Source organism: Oryza glaberrima, chromosome 7 (genome assembly GCF_000147395.1).
Source record: "Oryza glaberrima chromosome 7, OglaRS2, whole genome shotgun sequence".
NCBI lineage: Eukaryota > Viridiplantae > Streptophyta > Magnoliopsida > Poales > Poaceae > Oryza > Oryza glaberrima.
Genome location: NC_068332.1, coordinates 16,967,382 through 16,984,671, shown reverse-complemented (window position 1 = coordinate 16,984,671; position 17,290 = coordinate 16,967,382).

The following is a 17,290-nucleotide window of genomic DNA, read 5'->3' as shown; positions in this document are numbered from 1 at the left end:
GGCTAATAGTAATATGATAGTATAAGTACTAATCCGATGGTTAAAGCATACATCGGCTGGAAGTCCGATGTCATTAAATCCACAAGATTAGATAAATCAATGAAACCTTTGTTGTCATCGGCTAAATCCAACTTATATGTATATGCAATTCTTATAAGCCGATGCAATGTCCAGATAACTTATTGGCTAGCACCCCGATCAAACATTAGCATGAACCTATCGGCTTAACAAGACTTATATTATCAACAACAATCTAGTAGGCCAAAACTAACTGATGCAGCACGAGATTGTATATGATAATCTAATACTCGATGAGCCAATAGATCTGTCTAATGTGATGGATATGACAAATCTATTTAGAACAATATTGTGATTGTAGAGATATATTGGCTAAGATAGGAGATCAGACCTAACCGAGACAGTCCCAACTAAACCGATGTGTCTCTAAACATAATGCAATTAGAGATAGAATTGAAATATCAGGTAGTCAAATATATCAACCGAACCAGAGTAATCCAAGAGGTTGAATGTACTGATGCAGCCTTGAACGATGCCGACATAGATGATACAATTGCTAGGCCGGCGGAACATAGGACTTACCCCTTCGCCGGAGATCAAACTAAAACGATGCAGCCCCGCGTCAGGTGCCCAGTTCCGCCGGTTGATAAGTAAAACTTCAGAAAAGAGGGTGGCGATGCGCCGAGAGTAGTATTGATCGAGAGATAGTTTAAATTGACCCCGAGTGTATATATTTATACCCATGGGGATATACTAGTCCTGGTAGGACAAGAAAGAAACTTTCCTAAAAGATAAAAGGAAAACATAAAGTCCTTATAGGACACTAAACACACTTTACTATAGATATAAGGAAACTAACAAACTATTCTTAATTAATAGATAACTCGCCATACCATATCCTCTTGAACTCGATTACTTCTGGATAAGCTTTCTTTAATAGATTAATTTCCTTAACCGAATATATAGCATGAATTTGACTATTGGAGACGTGATAATTATGGGCTTACTAAATTTTACTGTTAAAACAAGTATGACAAACGGCAACAACAGATCAAAGCAAGGTTGAGGAGATCGTGGCAATCCTGCAGGCTAAGGCTATCGTGGCGGTTGAGCGCTGGGCCTAGCCGCCTAGGAGGCCAGAATAGAGGGAAGAGGCAAGGGTATAACTGCCATAGTATCTCTGAAATAAATAAATAAATAAATAAATATATATATATATATATATATATATATATATATATATATATATATATATATATATATATATATATATATATATATATATATATATATATATATATATATATATATATATAGGATGACTCTTATATACACCCGGGTGTACATACTCCCTCTCCTCATACCATTGATTAACTTTGAGATCCATACCTGTTAACGAGTTGGCAGTGCAGAGTCACGCAGTATGTACCCATTCGCCGAACGATGCGTGGTATTAATTTGAAAAGTGATTAATTACCGATAATGCATAACTAACCACCTGAAGAATAGGTCAGTGTAGCTAGTGGGTGGAGAGGAACGGTATCTGCATCGTCAAAGCCACGTACTGCTTCATTAGGATTTTGGTTTGCTCCGTCCTGGTCGAGTATACGCCGCCGCGCGGAGCTGGTGATTTTGGATGGATGACGGAGTGAAGAACCACACCGATTTCAATTGTACCACAGGGTCCAGGTATGTTATACTGATTTGATGATTGATTTTTCAGTATGTGCCGTTGGGTTTTTTCGTTTGATTTATGGGTGTGAACAAGAATGATTCTGGATCATTGATTCAGTCAAATTATTATGGATGAATGCAACCCTTCCTTCAGCATACCTGATGGTGATTCAATCCCACATGGTGTCCAGACAAGGTGAGATCAAGATACCATATTTTCTGAATTGTAGAAATAATCGGCCAATACTGATGCATATTGAGTTGTGTTCTGCAGTCCTGTAGCCATGGAGGAGGACGTGTCATTGACGGTTGGCTCGCATGATTCAGGTCATGGAACTCCGGTGACAAGGTATCTTTCTTGGCATAGTTGTCAGTTGATAATATACTTTGGAATTGAGTAGTATAAAATCCTTTTCTATCTCTATTACAGAAGTGTGCTCCTTCACTAGATTGGACTGAAGGAAACCCAGCTGAAAAAGATGGGGCAGGGATACCGATGGAAAGGTTTGGATCTCATGTTGATTTCTTTTCACTTTATTTGATTTTAATGGCATGTTGTTGGTGGTATGTTCTGAAGACTGAATGAATACAATCTTTTCAGAATTGTAGTAGATAATGTTGACAGTAGTGCTGCCATTCCTCCGGGGTATGCTGATCCTAATATTCTTGCTCCCGCATTGGGGCAAAGATTTAAGACTGAGAGAGATGCCTTTAATTTTTATAATGTTTATGCTGTTAGTAAAGGATTTGAGATCCGTCTGAATAAAGAGCGCCTTAATGTTAATAAGTAGAGAACAATGCGACAGATTTGTTGTTCACACCAGGTACCAACATTTATGACAGTATGTTTGTTGTGGCAATGAACTAATAGTTTTTTGTGATGGAGTATGTGTTAATTTGTAATTGATCCCTGCAGGGGAAGAACACAAATACCAAAAAACCTTCTATTCGAATTGGATGCCCAGCAATGATCAAGATAAATAGGTCGAAAGGTGCAGGAAGCTGGACAGTAACTAAGGTCGTCGTTGCACACAACTATCCAATGAAAAAGAGTATAGGGGTTACAAAGAATTATCATTCACACAATCAAATAGATGAGGGGACTCGGGGTATTATTGAAGAGATGGTGGACAATAGCATGAGTCTGACAAATATGTATGGCTTGTTGTCTGGCATGCATGGCGGAGCTTCCATGGTTCCATTCACGAGAAAAGCTATGGATAGGCTAGCGTATGCAATTAGGCGGGATGAGTGCAGCGACGACATGCAAAAAACACTAAATGTCCTGAAGGATTTGCAGAAAAGGAGTAAGAATTTCTTTTATAGTATACAGCTCGACGAGGCTTGCCGTGTGAAGAACATATTCTGGTCTCATGCTGTGTCTAGATTGAATTATGATCATTTTGGTGATGTCATTACATTTGATACTACGTACAAGACAAATAGGTATAATATGCCATTTGCACCATTTGTTGGAGTAAACAATCACTTTCAGAGTACCTTCTTTGGGTGTGCCCTGCTGAGAGAAGAGACCAAAGAATCGTTTGCATGGTTGTTCGAGACATTCAAAGAGTGCATGAATGGGAAGGAACCTATTGGAATTTTAACAGGTATGCGCGTATTTGGTCGTTTTCAGAGTTCGATAGGATTTCAAAGTTTACTATGCTTATTGTAAGTATTTGACCTTTTTATTGCAGACAACTGTCCTTCAATGGCAGCTGCCATTCGAAAGGTATTTCCCAACACAATCCATCGTGTGTGCAAGTGGCACGTTTTGAAGAAAGCAAAAGAATTTATGGGGAACATCTACTCGAAGCGTCGATCATTCAAGAAAGCATTTCACAAGGTTCTCACGCAGACATTGACAGAGGAGGAGTTTGAAGCTGCTTGGCACAAACTGATTAGTGATTACCAACTAGAAAACAGTGTATATTTGCGTCACATTTGGGACATAAGGCGCAAATGGGCGTTTGTATATTTTGCCCATAGGTTCTTTGCTGGGATGACTACTACGCAAAGAAGTGAGTCTGCAAACCATGTGTTCAAAATGTTTGTGAAACCCTCTAGTTCTATGAACAGGTTTGTTAAGAGGTATGACCGGTTTTTCAATGAGAAACTGCAAAAGGATGACTCAGAGGAATTCCAAACTAGTAATGTAAGTATCCATTTTGGCATTTTTGTTGTTCTTATTTAATTGATTATTATAATTATCTTTTGGTGTCAGTCGGTGCAGGACAAGGTTGAAATTAAAACAAGCTCACCGATAGAGATTCATGCTTCCCAAGTATATACTAGAGCTGTTTTCAGTTGTTCTCTGAGGAGTTAACTGATAGTTTATCATACATGGTGAAACCTGGGGAGGACGAAAGCACAGTGCAAGTTGTACGAATGTGCACAGAAGAGTCTAGCTCATTCCTTCGGAAGGAATATCTGGTGTACTATGATGTGGAAAGAGAGGAATTTTCATGCGTCTGCAAGATGTTTGAGCATAAGGGGATACTGTGCAGCCACGTTTTAAGGGTATATGTTTCTTCCTTTGCAACTTTTATTGAAGTATTCTTGATTATTTTGTAATTCATTGTTTTGTCCTGTTAGGTGCTTGTTCAGTATGGGTTGTCAAAAATTCCAGATAGGTACATATTGAAAAGATGGACGAAGAATGCACGGGATTCTGTTCCACCTCATCTACATGGATACAAAGATGATGTCGATGCTTCACAATCGAGGAGTTACAGACATGTAATGCTGAATAAAAAGTCTGTGGAGGTGGCTAGTGTTGCAAACAAAGATGTGCAGACATTTAAGATGGCAATGACAGTCATGAATCAACTTTTGAAAGACATGAAAAGTCGGTTATCTTTGGATGACGATGACAATAGTGGAGCAGCCCCAAAGCGAGCAACTAGACAAATATCAAGGCCAACAGTATTATCCGAAGATGGAAATGAAGATGTTGGTGCTGCTGACATTGACAGTGTGTATGATATGTCGAGTGAGGAAGAGAGTGGAGATAATACTGGTGATGTACTTCCACCCGTGAGAAAGAGAAGCAGAGGAAGGCCAAAAGTGAATAGGTATAAATCTGGCGGTGAGGCTGCCAGCATGAAAAGAAGAAAAGAAGTAAGGAGTGAAAAGAGTAAAGCAGCAAATGAGGGTGATTCCGTTGAAGAAGAAAACCAAGACAATGATCATGCGGATGAAATGCCTTTTCCTCGTAGGTTTTGCCACACATGCCACCAAGCAGGACATAATTCAAGAACCTGCGGCCGGACGTCTACGTACAAGAGAAAATTTTAGTATATGGTTCATTGTAGTTTTGTATAGCCCCTTCTGAATGTTTAAAGTGGTCTTGCTTTAAGTTGTTTCCTATTAAGTTGAGAGATGTTTGTGTTTGCTTGCTGTGAGCAATTTATTATGATTATGGAAGTGGTGGATTGGTCAGTTTTTTCTATATTAAGTAAATTTTGCTTCAATTTTTTACAATTGGATATTTTTGGTGGTTGTATCTTCAGTGGAAACAAATGGATGTGTGTTAACAGGAATCTATATCATTTGCATGATGGTATTTTCTCTTTAAAGAGAGAAATGGAAGTGTTTTTTTGTGCTGTTTATCCTTTGGAAAAGGTATGTGCACTTGTGTGGGTTTGAGTTGTATTTTCTACATCAACGAAGACACATACTACTTCATTAGGCCAGGACCGAAGGATTTTGGTTTGCTCCATCCAGGTCATGTTTAAGCTGCAGCGCGGCAGCGGGGATTTTGGAAGGATGATTGAGTGAATAACCACATCCCTATGGATGGTACCATTGGGTGTAGATACAAAAATAAGCCATACAATCAGTTGAATAAACATGTGCATACTGTTATTGTTTAGGGTAGCGAAAAATTGAAATAACTAAGTACGTGGAACTGTCATTTGAACACAGATGTTTCTTTGTCCATGCATAGCAACGAATTTAAGATTCTGTCAAGCGAAGACATAAGTGAATATTGAAAATTACACGAAAAGTTCTGGTAAAACTATAAGGATAAAATTGTTGAACTAATTGTCTTTAATATGTCGAAGACGGTGCACCACATATTCTGGAAGTATTGCCTCGTTATCACGCAGAGTCAATAGGTGGATCAAAAATTGTCGCCAGAGGTAGTACGGGTCCTGTGAATGTTACAGTTTTTCGTTATAGCTTATTGGCGAAGACTTTATGGTAGAGTGTGGTCTACAAAGGGTGGAAGCCATTATATATGATGCGAACCCGCTAGGGTTTGTGGCCCGATCTTTCGATGAGAGGTAAGGGATAACTCGATTGGATGAAGACGACGTTCACGGCCCGACTACAACCGTCCAAAGACGCTGCGCCTTAGCAACCGATACACCGTCTCCTATGGTCGCCGCGAACTTGTGGTGCGTGTCAACCCGGCCACGAGGGCACTCGTCCTGCAAGCAATCGAAGAACAAGCAAGAACAAGTAGGACAAGCACTGAAATTGCTAGATAAAGATGAAAGTTTCGCTATCAAACACAATATGGTGGGGTTCCGATTACAGGCAGACGGGCGGTTTAGCCAACACGCGCGCTGCGAGCCGGTAGCAAGTAGCTATCTCTATCATCAAAACCCGCCTGTTCTTGGCGGCGACTAGAGGTATAAGAAGAGGGGAAGAACGACCATAGGGTCGTGCTCCAACCCTAGGACGCGCCCCTAATGGGCCCAACTTGGATACACAGCCCATTGGGCCAAAAGAGGTGGCGCAGCACCATGGACAGAAAACAGTCGGGAGTAAAATGACAATTGCGACCGCTCCAGAAGAGATATGGACATGTGGCTGGATCCATTTGAAAGTAGACTTGATAAGCTTTCCATGAAGTACTTGCATGCCCAAATCGGAGTTCACATGAAGTCGTGGCGGCCGTCAGAAGTTGGCGCTGCCCTGCAGTCCGAATCCACCCCGCGCGAATCCTCTTCCCTTTGGATCCTCTCCATCGTTCCTGAGTAAAACACGAGTGCACGCGTCTCCGGGGTATAAAGACGAGGAATATGAACTCAAGAAAGAACTCACCTGATAATTTAGTTGACGTGCACGAGCGCGGGTAATAGGACCATCATGCTGTACATGGGGGGACGTGGATGTATCGACGGTGTTGATGTCCTCATCATCCTCCCCTTCTTGCATTTGAGTCGTCCTCGACTCAAGCTCATCTTCTTCTCCCAAATACGGCTTCAAATCTGCAACGTTAAATGTGGGACTAACCCCGAAATCTGCAGGCAAATCAAGCTTATATGCATTCTCATTAATCTTTGCTAACACTTTAAATGGTCCATCAGCTCTAGGCATCAATTTAGACTTTCTCAAATCAGGAAATCGTTCTTTTCGCAAATGCAACCAAACCAAATCTCCAGGTTCAAAATTCAATTCCCTTCTACCTTTGTCACCAGCAAACTTATACTTAGCATTCATGCGCTCTATGTTTTCTTTAGTTGTCTCATGCAGTTTTAACATCAACTCAGCACGTTGCTTAGCATCAAAATTCAGTTTTTCAGAAGATGGTAAAGGCATCAAATCAATTGGAGCACGAGGCAACAAACCATACACAATCTGAAATGGGCACATTTTTGTAGTAGAATGCAAGGAACGATTATAAGCAAATTCAATATGAGGCAAGCATTCTTCCCACATCTTGATATTTCTCTTCAAAACAGCCCTAAGCATAGTAGACAAGGTTCTATTCACCACTTCAGTTTGTCCATCCGTTTGGGGATGACAAGTAGTAGAGAACAAAAGTTTAGTCCCCAATTTAGCCCACAAAGTTCTCCAAAAATGGCTAAGAAATTTTGTGTCACGATCAGAAACAATTGTGTTTGGCACACCATGCAAGCGAACAATTTCTCGAAAGAACAAATCAGCGATATGAGAAGCATCATCAGTTTTATGACATGGTATGAAATGTGCCATTTTAGAAAATCTATCCACAACCACAAAAATGCTATCACGCCCCCTCTTGGTCCTAGGCAATCCTAACACAAAATCCATTGAAATATCTTCCCAAGGAATAGTAGGAACAGGAAGAGGCATATACAAACCATGTGGATGTAAGCGTGACTTAGCCTTTTGACATGTAGCGCAACGAGCAACGAACCTGCCAACATCTCTTCGCATCTGTGGCCAAAAGAAATGACTAGCAAGGATGTCATGTGTCTTCTTGGCACCAAAATGGCCCATCAAACCGCCTCCATGCGCTTCCTGCAACAACAACAAGCGAACGGAGCTAGCTGGAATGCATAGCTTGTTAGCTCTGAAAACAAACCCATCATTGATGACGAATTTGTTCCATGTTCTGCCATCCTTACAATGCAGCAACACATCATTAAAATCAGCATCATGCGCATATTGGTCTTTGATTGTTTCCAGGCCAAAAATCTTGTAGTCAAGTTGTGTCAACAAAGTGTATCTCCTAGACAAAGCATCAGCAATGATGTTCTCCTTCCCTTTCTTGTGTTTGATAACATAAGGAAAAGATTCAATAAATTCAACCCATTTAGCATGTCTACGGTTCAGTTTCCCTTGACTACGAATATGCTTCAAAGACTCATGATCAGAATGTATGACAAATTCCTTGGGCCACAAATAATGCTGCCATGTTTCTAAAGTTCGCACAAGAGCATACAATTCCTTATCATAAGTAGAATAATTCAGAACAGGCCCACTCAACTTTTCACTAAAATATGCAACAGGTTTTCCTTCTTGTAGCAAAACACCACCCAATCCAATCCCACTAGCATCACATTCAAGTTCAAAAGTCTTATTAAAATCGGGAAGTTGGAAAAGAGGTGCATGGGTCAACTTATCTTTCAACATGTGGAAGGCGTTCTCTTGTGATGTGCCCCAAGTGAAAGGCACTCCCTTCTTTGTAAGCGCATTCAATGGTGCAGCAATGGTGCTGAAATCCTGCACAAAGCGGCGATAGAACCCCGCGAGTCCTAGAAAGCTCCGCACTTGTGAGACCGTTTTAGGAGTCGGCCAACTCTGAATTGCCTCAACCTTGGCTTGATCAACCTCAATCCCCTGCGGAGTTACAACATAGCCAAGAAAAGAAACTCGATCTGTGCAAAAGGTGCACTTCTCAAGGTTACCAAATAAACGTGCATCACGAAGAGCATTAAAAACAGCACGTAAATGATTAAAATGTTCACCCATAGACTTGCTGTAAATCAAGATATCATCAAAGTAGACCACCACAAATTTTCCAATGAAAGGACGCAAAACCTCATTCATCAACCTCATGAAAGTGCTGGGTGCATTAGTTAAACCAAAAGGCATCACTAACCACTCATACAACCCAAACTTCGTTTTAAATGCTGTTTTCCATTCATCACCCAACTTCATACGAATCTGGTGGTAACCACTACGCAAATCAACTTTGGAGAACACAATAGAGCCACTCAATTCATCAAGCATATCATCTAACCTAGGAATAGGATGACGATATCGAATGGTAATGTTATTAATAGCTCTACAATCAACACACATACGCCATGAACCATCTTTCTTAGGTACCAAAATTACCGGAACCGCACATGGACTAAGAGACTCGCGTACATACCCTTTATCAAGCAACTCATGAACTTGACGTTGAATCTCCTTGGTTTCCTCAGGGTTGGTTCGGTATGGCGCACGGTTCGGTAGGGAAGCACCTGGGATCAAGTCGATTTGATGCTCAATGCCGCGCACCGGTGGCAGCCCCGGTGGCACTTCCTTGGGAAACACATCAGAGTACTCCTGCAAAATGTTAGCAACAGCAGGGGGCAAAGAATGCTGCATATCGTGAAGTGAAATCAAAGCATCTTTGCATACCAAAGCATAGGCAACTGAAGGTGATGCAATCAACTCATTAATATCATATTTAGTAGCAAGTAAGCATTTGGGTTTCAAATTGATTGTCTCAGGTGTCTTGCCATCAGATTGGGCTTTTTTATCACTCTCACATTTGGATTTGGTAGCCTTAGCAACATCATCACGCAAAATATCTTCAGGAGACATGGGATGCAACACAATTTTCTTATCATGGTACAGAAAAGAGTACTGGTTTGACCTACCATGATGCATAGAATCCCTATCAAATTGCCATGGTCTACCTAGCAGAATATTACATGCTTGCATGGGCACAACATCACATTCAACAACATCATGGTAATTTCCAATTGCAAAATTAATGTGCACCAGTTTTGTTACCTTCGCCTTACCACTGTTGTTCAGCCATTGGATGTAGTATGGATGTGGGTGCGGTTTGGTGCTAAGTGCGAGCTTCTCCACCATCTCGCTGCTAGCCAAGTTGTTGCAGCTACCTCCATCAATGATCATGCGGCAACAACGCTCTTTGACGACACACTTTGTTTGGAACAACGTGTGTCGCTGATTTTGCTCCGCCTTCTCCATTTGTGCGCTAAGGACACGCTGCACAATGAGGCTCTCATAGTGATCCGCAAATGCAGCTCCAATGTGCTCTTCCGGTGGCTCATTATCTGCATGGTCAGCCGCAAGCAAAGCAAGTGTATCATCATCGAAATCACTAGCAGAGGAGTACTCACCATCGTTTTTGACTACCAAAACTCGCTTGCTAGGGCAGTCACGCTGCACATGCCCAAAGCCCTTGCAACGGTGGCACTGAACATCTCTCATTCGGCCTGTGGATGCCATTGAAGAAGCACTCGGTGCTGGCTGAGCAGCCTTTGTCGCTGACTTGTCACTAGATGGAGGAGGTGCTGCTCGACTGGTTGTGGGTGTGGAAGACGGAGAAGCAGTACGGCCGGCCGGAGGAGTGGTGCGTGTCTGCCATGATGAAGTTTTACCTGCAGAAAAATTAGCCTTGGCACTAGCACGTCGTCCCTGCACTTCCCTTTCAGCCTTACAAGCAAGATGAAACAATCGGGTCATATTAGTGTAATCTTTATAGTCTACGATGTCATAGATCTCGCGGTTTAACCCACCCAAAAATCTAGCCATGGCAGCGTCCTCAGTTTCCTCTAAATTACAACGAAGCAAGCCCATTTGTAACTCCTGATAATATTCCTCTACACTTTTTGCACCCTGTCTCAATTGTTGCAACCTATTCAGCAAGTCACGTGCATAGTAAGAAGGAACAAATCTAGCCCGCATGACCCGTTTCAAAGCATCCCAAGTTTGTGGCATGTTATTAGGATTTTTCTTGCCATGTTCTATCCACCAAACCGAAGCAAAATCGGTGAACTCACTCGTAGCAGCTCTAACTCTAGTGTTCTCAGGAAACTCATGGCATGCAAATTTTTGGTCAACAGCAATCTCCCAAGAGAGGTACGCATCAGGATCATATTTTCCATCAAAAGGAGGAATCTTAAATTTAATTTTAGAAAAAGCATCATCATTGTTGCGTACCTCGCGTCGGCGGCGACCACCCATACCTCGTCGATTGTTGTGTAGCCGTCGACGATCTCGAGCATCTCGATCATCTTGTTCAGTGTCAGCAATATATTCATCCTCCAAATTATCCTCGACGTACTCTCCGTCAACGTCATCGTCATTACCCCCACCAGTGCCTCCAGCATTGAGAGCATCAAAATGCCTCACAAGAGCAGCAAGGCTAGTGTCAATGCGGGCGACCGCTGTCTCCAGCCCTGTAAGCTTAGTGTTGGTGGAGATCTGCGTGGACTCCAATTGTCCAATCTTCTCATTTGTCACCTGCAAATCTGTATCAAGTCCTTCTGTGTGCTGCTTCACTTGCCTTGTAAAGTATTGGATGATGCCTTTGGTGCGTGGGGAATGAGATGCACCCTCCTCATCTTTATCCTCTGGACCTGCCATGGGTTAGAAATGAAGGACAACAAAACAATGGAGGATGTAATGTAAGCCCTACACAACTATTGGGATGTAGCTTTTTGCAAGACGCTCACTCTCACTTCACTCGCAGCTTGTCTCACAAGCTCTTACCAGTTCTTACCTTGCCCACAGGAGGGGGACAGCAACCCACAAGTTAGCAACCGTGGAACGAGGTGTATCGGTGCTGTAGCAACAAGACCTGTCAAGCTGTAGTCGGGTTTGTGGTGGAGCTGTTGGTGGGCTGAAAGCAATGCTCAAGAGAAAACTAGAAACCACGTTAGCCAAAGCAAATTGAATAATCGCTCAAGGGTATAGTGTACAGTGCTGGTCCTAGGCTGGTCGAAGTAGAGACGCGAGCCTAACCACAAAGGACGCCACAAAACACAAACCCAAACAGCAACGAAAACAAGAAACGGTGGTGGAAGGTGGTGACAAAGGGGGAATGGTGGGGTGTGCTCGCTGGATCCTCTTTTTTTTTTTTTTTTTTTTTTTGCTTGCTCTCTCTAGTGCTGAGGAGAGAGACACAACTTTTTTTTTTTATTTTATTTTTTTGATATTTTTTTCACAACCAGGAGCACACTGGAACCAACCACAGAAAATCTTATCTCAAACGGACAAAGTATGAAGCTTGTAGAATTTTTTCAAAGTGCTATGCGAATAGGTCCCGAAGCTTCTCGCCACAAAAACAGAATTTTGCAAGAGGAATTTGGCGATTTTAAATTTGCCGAACCCGGCAAAGCCGGGGAGAAACGGATGTAACTTTTTTTGTAGATGTCCGTGGATATATTATAAGCCTAATTTCGAGTCCGTATGAAAAAGATATGATTGTTTTAAGGAAGGTCACTCGAATCAGGGTTCTATTTCCTTTCTAGTGGCGGCAGGTTACAAGGCAACTCACAAAAGCTATCGGCAATAGATCAAACACAAATAGAAAGTGATTTGGTGGGTGACTGCGATGGTGGTGACGGTGGTGATGACGGCAAAATTGATGAAGGTGGCGATGTGCGGTGGTGGCAAGAACTCGAAACTCTAATCGCCTAACGCTAAGACCAGCAAATTAACACAACCGATGCAATCGAAAACTCAACAAGCCTTAACTAAGCAGTACTAGTAAAAAGGCACAATGGTCTATAGGATCACGGGAAAACTAATCTACTATATTTTTTTTTGTTGGTCTTTTCTGGACTATAGGAAAAAAAAATTAATGACGAAGGGAAGGGTAAATTCTCTCACCGATGAACCACGCTCTGATACCACCTGATGCGAACCCGCTAGGGTTTGTGGCCCGATCTTTCGATGAGAGGTAAGGGATAACTCGATTGGATGAAGACGACGTTCACGGCCCGACTACAACCGTCCAAAGACGCTGCGCCTTAGCAACCGATACACCGTCTCCTATGGTCGCCGCGAACTTGTGGTGCGTGTCAACCCGGCCACGAGGGCACTCGTCCTGCAAGCAATCGAAGAACAAGCAAGAACAAGTAGGACAAGCACTGAAATTGCTAGATAAAGATGAAAGTTTCGCTATCAAACACAATATGGTGGGGTTCCGATTACAGGCAGACGGGCGGTTTAGCCAACACGCGCGCTGCGAGCCGGTAGCAAGTAGCTATCTCTATCATCAAAACCCGCCTGTTCTTGGCGGCGACTAGAGGTATAAGAAGAGGGGAAGAACGACCATAGGGTCGTGCTCCAACCCTAGGACGCGCCCCTAATGGGCCCAACTTGGATACACAGCCCATTGGGCCAAAAGAGGTGGCGCAGCACCATGGACAGAAAACAGTCGGGAGTAAAATGACAATTGCGACCGCTCCAGAAGAGATATGGACATGTGGCTGGATCCATTTGAAAGTAGACTTGATAAGCTTTCCATGAAGTACTTGCATGCCCAAATCGGAGTTCACATGAAGTCGTGGCGGCCGTCAGAAGTTGGCGCTGCCCTGCAGTCCGAATCCACCCCGCGCGAATCCTCTTCCCTTTGGATCCTCTCCATCGTTCCTGAGTAAAACACGAGTGCACGCGTCTCCGGGGTATAAAGACGAGGAATATGAACTCAAGAAAGAACTCACCTGATAATTTAGTTGACGTGCACGAGCGCGGGTAATAGGACCATCATGCTGTACATGGGGGGACGTGGATGTATCGACGGTGTTGATGTCCTCATCAATATACCTGTGAAGTAGAGTTCACAAGACGAAGACCATCCTAGTTCACCATATTGTTGAATACGTGAAAGCCGCAGTCATCCCTGTGTGTTTTTGTAAAAGTATTGTCAGTTCAAACTGTGGAGAGGTTGTATACTGTTTGGTGGAGTAGTAACTCACCCGTTTTGCTGCTCTAGTATATTTTCCACTGCCTCAAAGTCCCAGTTCAGTATGTCCTTGTTCCACCCTGGAGATGCCAGACGCATGCATTCCATTACGCACCGGGACACCATGATCTTAATCTTGTCATGCCTGGTGAAACGTGATTCCCCCAGTGGATCTTGGGTGTTCAGTGAATCAAGGACTAATACCTTCTTGCTCTCCATGTTAAATACGTACAACACGTAATGTTTGAATAGGTGAACAGGTATCAGTATCTGCAAAGTAATTGTTTCTCAGTGGGATGGCTTATCTGTTATTGTTCACAAATAAGACTACAGATTACGTACTGAAAAATCAAACTCACCGTGTGACTATCTGAAACATCATATACAACTTCGGGCCCGTGAAGTGTGCAAGTTGATGACTAGCTTCCCAAAATTCATCTCCAGCTACAGCATACATCTAAAAGAAATCATTGAATTTGAATGCCCATTAGCAAAAGAAGAATATTTTTTTGACGTGTGCAATGTTACCCCAAAATCTTGGTTAATGAAATGCCTCCAACCCAAGTAGTTTGTGTTTTGAAATCTCTCAACTTCTTGTTGGAACATTATTCGAATAGAAAGGTTGAGAGAATCTGAATCCATTCGGCTCCCAATCTTTATAGTCTCCTGGATGTTTCGTAGTGTCAATGAAATCCTGAATGGATAGGAACTTTGCAGCCATTTTGCGCTGAAATAAACCATAAGAGAATAAAGGAATGTCAGGTTAGGTGGGGTGCGATACTTGGTATAGTTGAATATCAGGACTTACTCTAACGATGCCTCGTTAGAAATAGACATAACATAGGAATACAATTCATCAGCAGTCCTGGAGTCCATCCTCTCAGTCGAACATTGTTTTGACAGGAAAGGCGACATGAGTTTCCTGTTTGGTTTAACTGCACGCTTTGATTTGTGTTTCAGCAAGTGAGAAGGTGGTTTTTCAACAGTATATTTGCGCTTCTTTTGCTCGTTGGTTCCAAATTCTTCAATTAGCATAATTGAACATTGGTTAGTCATGCGTGTTCCCGACGTAGGTGACATTGAAGAATTAGTCTCTTTCGAACCTGGATATGTGAGACTGATTAGTACGCAGTAATCAGGTTTTTTATTTGATTTTTTAATCTTTTAGCACACCAACCTGGAGCTCCATTAAATTTTGTAGGAGTGCACTGCGAGGCTCCAAATTTGTGATCACAGTGTCGGGTATCTGATAAATGAAGAATGTAAGAAATTTGTTAAAGTCACATTTTGTAAGGATTTTGTGTGTTCATATTGTTAATAGTCAAGCGTTACCTGTTGGTTGCTCCACTGGATTTTCATATTCTGTGGCATGTGTGGAGTAGTTCGTGGGTGTGTGGTATCCCATGGCAGAGGGGTCTCCCCATGGATGGAGAGGCCCTTGCATATCCTCAATGGTATCAATAACATTCCTAACTGCTGCCCTCGTCGCTATCTTAACTGCCGCTGCCATATTATACTTGAAAGCTTTCTTGAACATGTTTGCTGCTTCAGTAGCAGTTTTGAGGTTGCTTATGTTTACGAAATCTGCTATGCTAGGCAAAATCTCATCAATCTGATTGAATCCATCCTGAACGTAAGATTTCAACTCCTTATAGGCCTGTGTTTTTAATCATAGTAACCATAAATTATATTTAATCCCATTGTCGGATATAGTCTGAAGTAGCATACTGTAACTATGGTTCACGTACCTGTGGCCCAACCATTGCACTCACGTCTAACGAATTGAAGTGTGATTCCAGGAATTTGATTAAATTGGCGCCTCCATCATTGCCTCTGCATTGTATCTTCGAAACGGAGGATAAGTTGAGGGGAGACACCTCTGGCGCTTGGGGGTAGTTTTCTCTTGGAGCCTTCATCAACTGAAGAACATATGCGTTGCTAATTAGCTTATTTTTGCAGCCTTAAATAGGTATATTAGAGTTAGGGTACCATACATACCTGGAGCTTCCCATAACGAGGGAAAGGGTATCCTGGATTATGTTTACTGACTATATCTTGTTGGATCATCATAGCAATTTGATTGTCCTCGAACTAAGAAATGTGGCATGATTTAACACTCGTGATCCCAACCTTCTGTATCACGAGTTTGCTCAAATATTTTTCCTGCACAATTGCTTCAAAATGTCAATATGTGTGTTGATTATATACTGCATTAGGAAGGCAAGTATCAGTGCTAACCATTAGGAAGATGATACACCCGTTAATGGATTGTTGCGTCGTATTCAGAAAGCGTTTGGGCAATGATTCTGCTGCTTTCTTCACCTCATCTACGACGAACTAGGACCAGTTGTACTGTTTTATGTTGTCAACATCAGCCACAGCTCTAATATACCTAGGAGATATGAAGTTTGCGCAGGATTGCGGTGCCAAGAGCTTTGTTGTGACATATAACACAAAAGCCGCCTTGAATTCCCTCTTTTCATCTATTGTCATGGGATGAACATACTGCTTCTTTAGGACTCTCTCTAAGAGTGATATTTTCAGGTGTGAAAAGTTTGGAATCTCAAATATTTCACACAATTTTTGTTTCTTCCCGTCTAATTCATCTTGTGAGCAAGGGATAATAAGTTGACCTGAGCATGGCAAGCCAAAAACTGCATTGACATCGTTGGGACCAAATGGCAACTCCTAGTTGAAATTTGTAACAATAGTGCCTGATTTTGGATCAACCTTGCTCAGAAGCCATGCCCAAAACTGCCTGTTTACCTTAGTAAGTTTGATATCCAAAACTCCATCAAATCCAATTTCGGCAATCAACTCCTTCTTCCTATCATCGAAGTCTTTAGTGATATTCACTATGCATTTGGGCTAGCACCTACAATTGATACCAAAGGTAGTGTTGTCTTTCTTCTGTCTATTTAGTACCCTGCTTTGCCGATACCTAGATACCACCCGTGCAGCCGTCTTTTGAAGGCTACCCCTTGTGCCTGAGACCTTGAAAGCCTGCGAATAATTATTTTTCAGAACACAAATATAACAAATACTAAGGCTGAGAAAAATTGAGCGTATTTAAAAATTCAACATGTACTTCTGTTTTAAAAAATCTGCATATAACCTTCTCTGGAAAAATGAAAAATGAAGGATATATTTCTGTGAAGCAAATTCAGCCTGTATTTGCCCCCTCTTTGAAAAAGTAAGCATGTCTATGGAAATAAGTAGTATATCTTTGTAAAATGCAGTACATACTGTGTACCAATCCAGTATGTACCAGTCAGTATATATCAATCCAGTATGTACCAGTCACTGTATACCTCTCTATGGAAAAAAGAAGTATATACCAATCCATAGAAATACAGTATATACAAGGTTCAATACCAATCCATAGGAATGCAGTATATGCAAAGTTCAGAACATACTACTGACGAAAAAAAACAGCATATA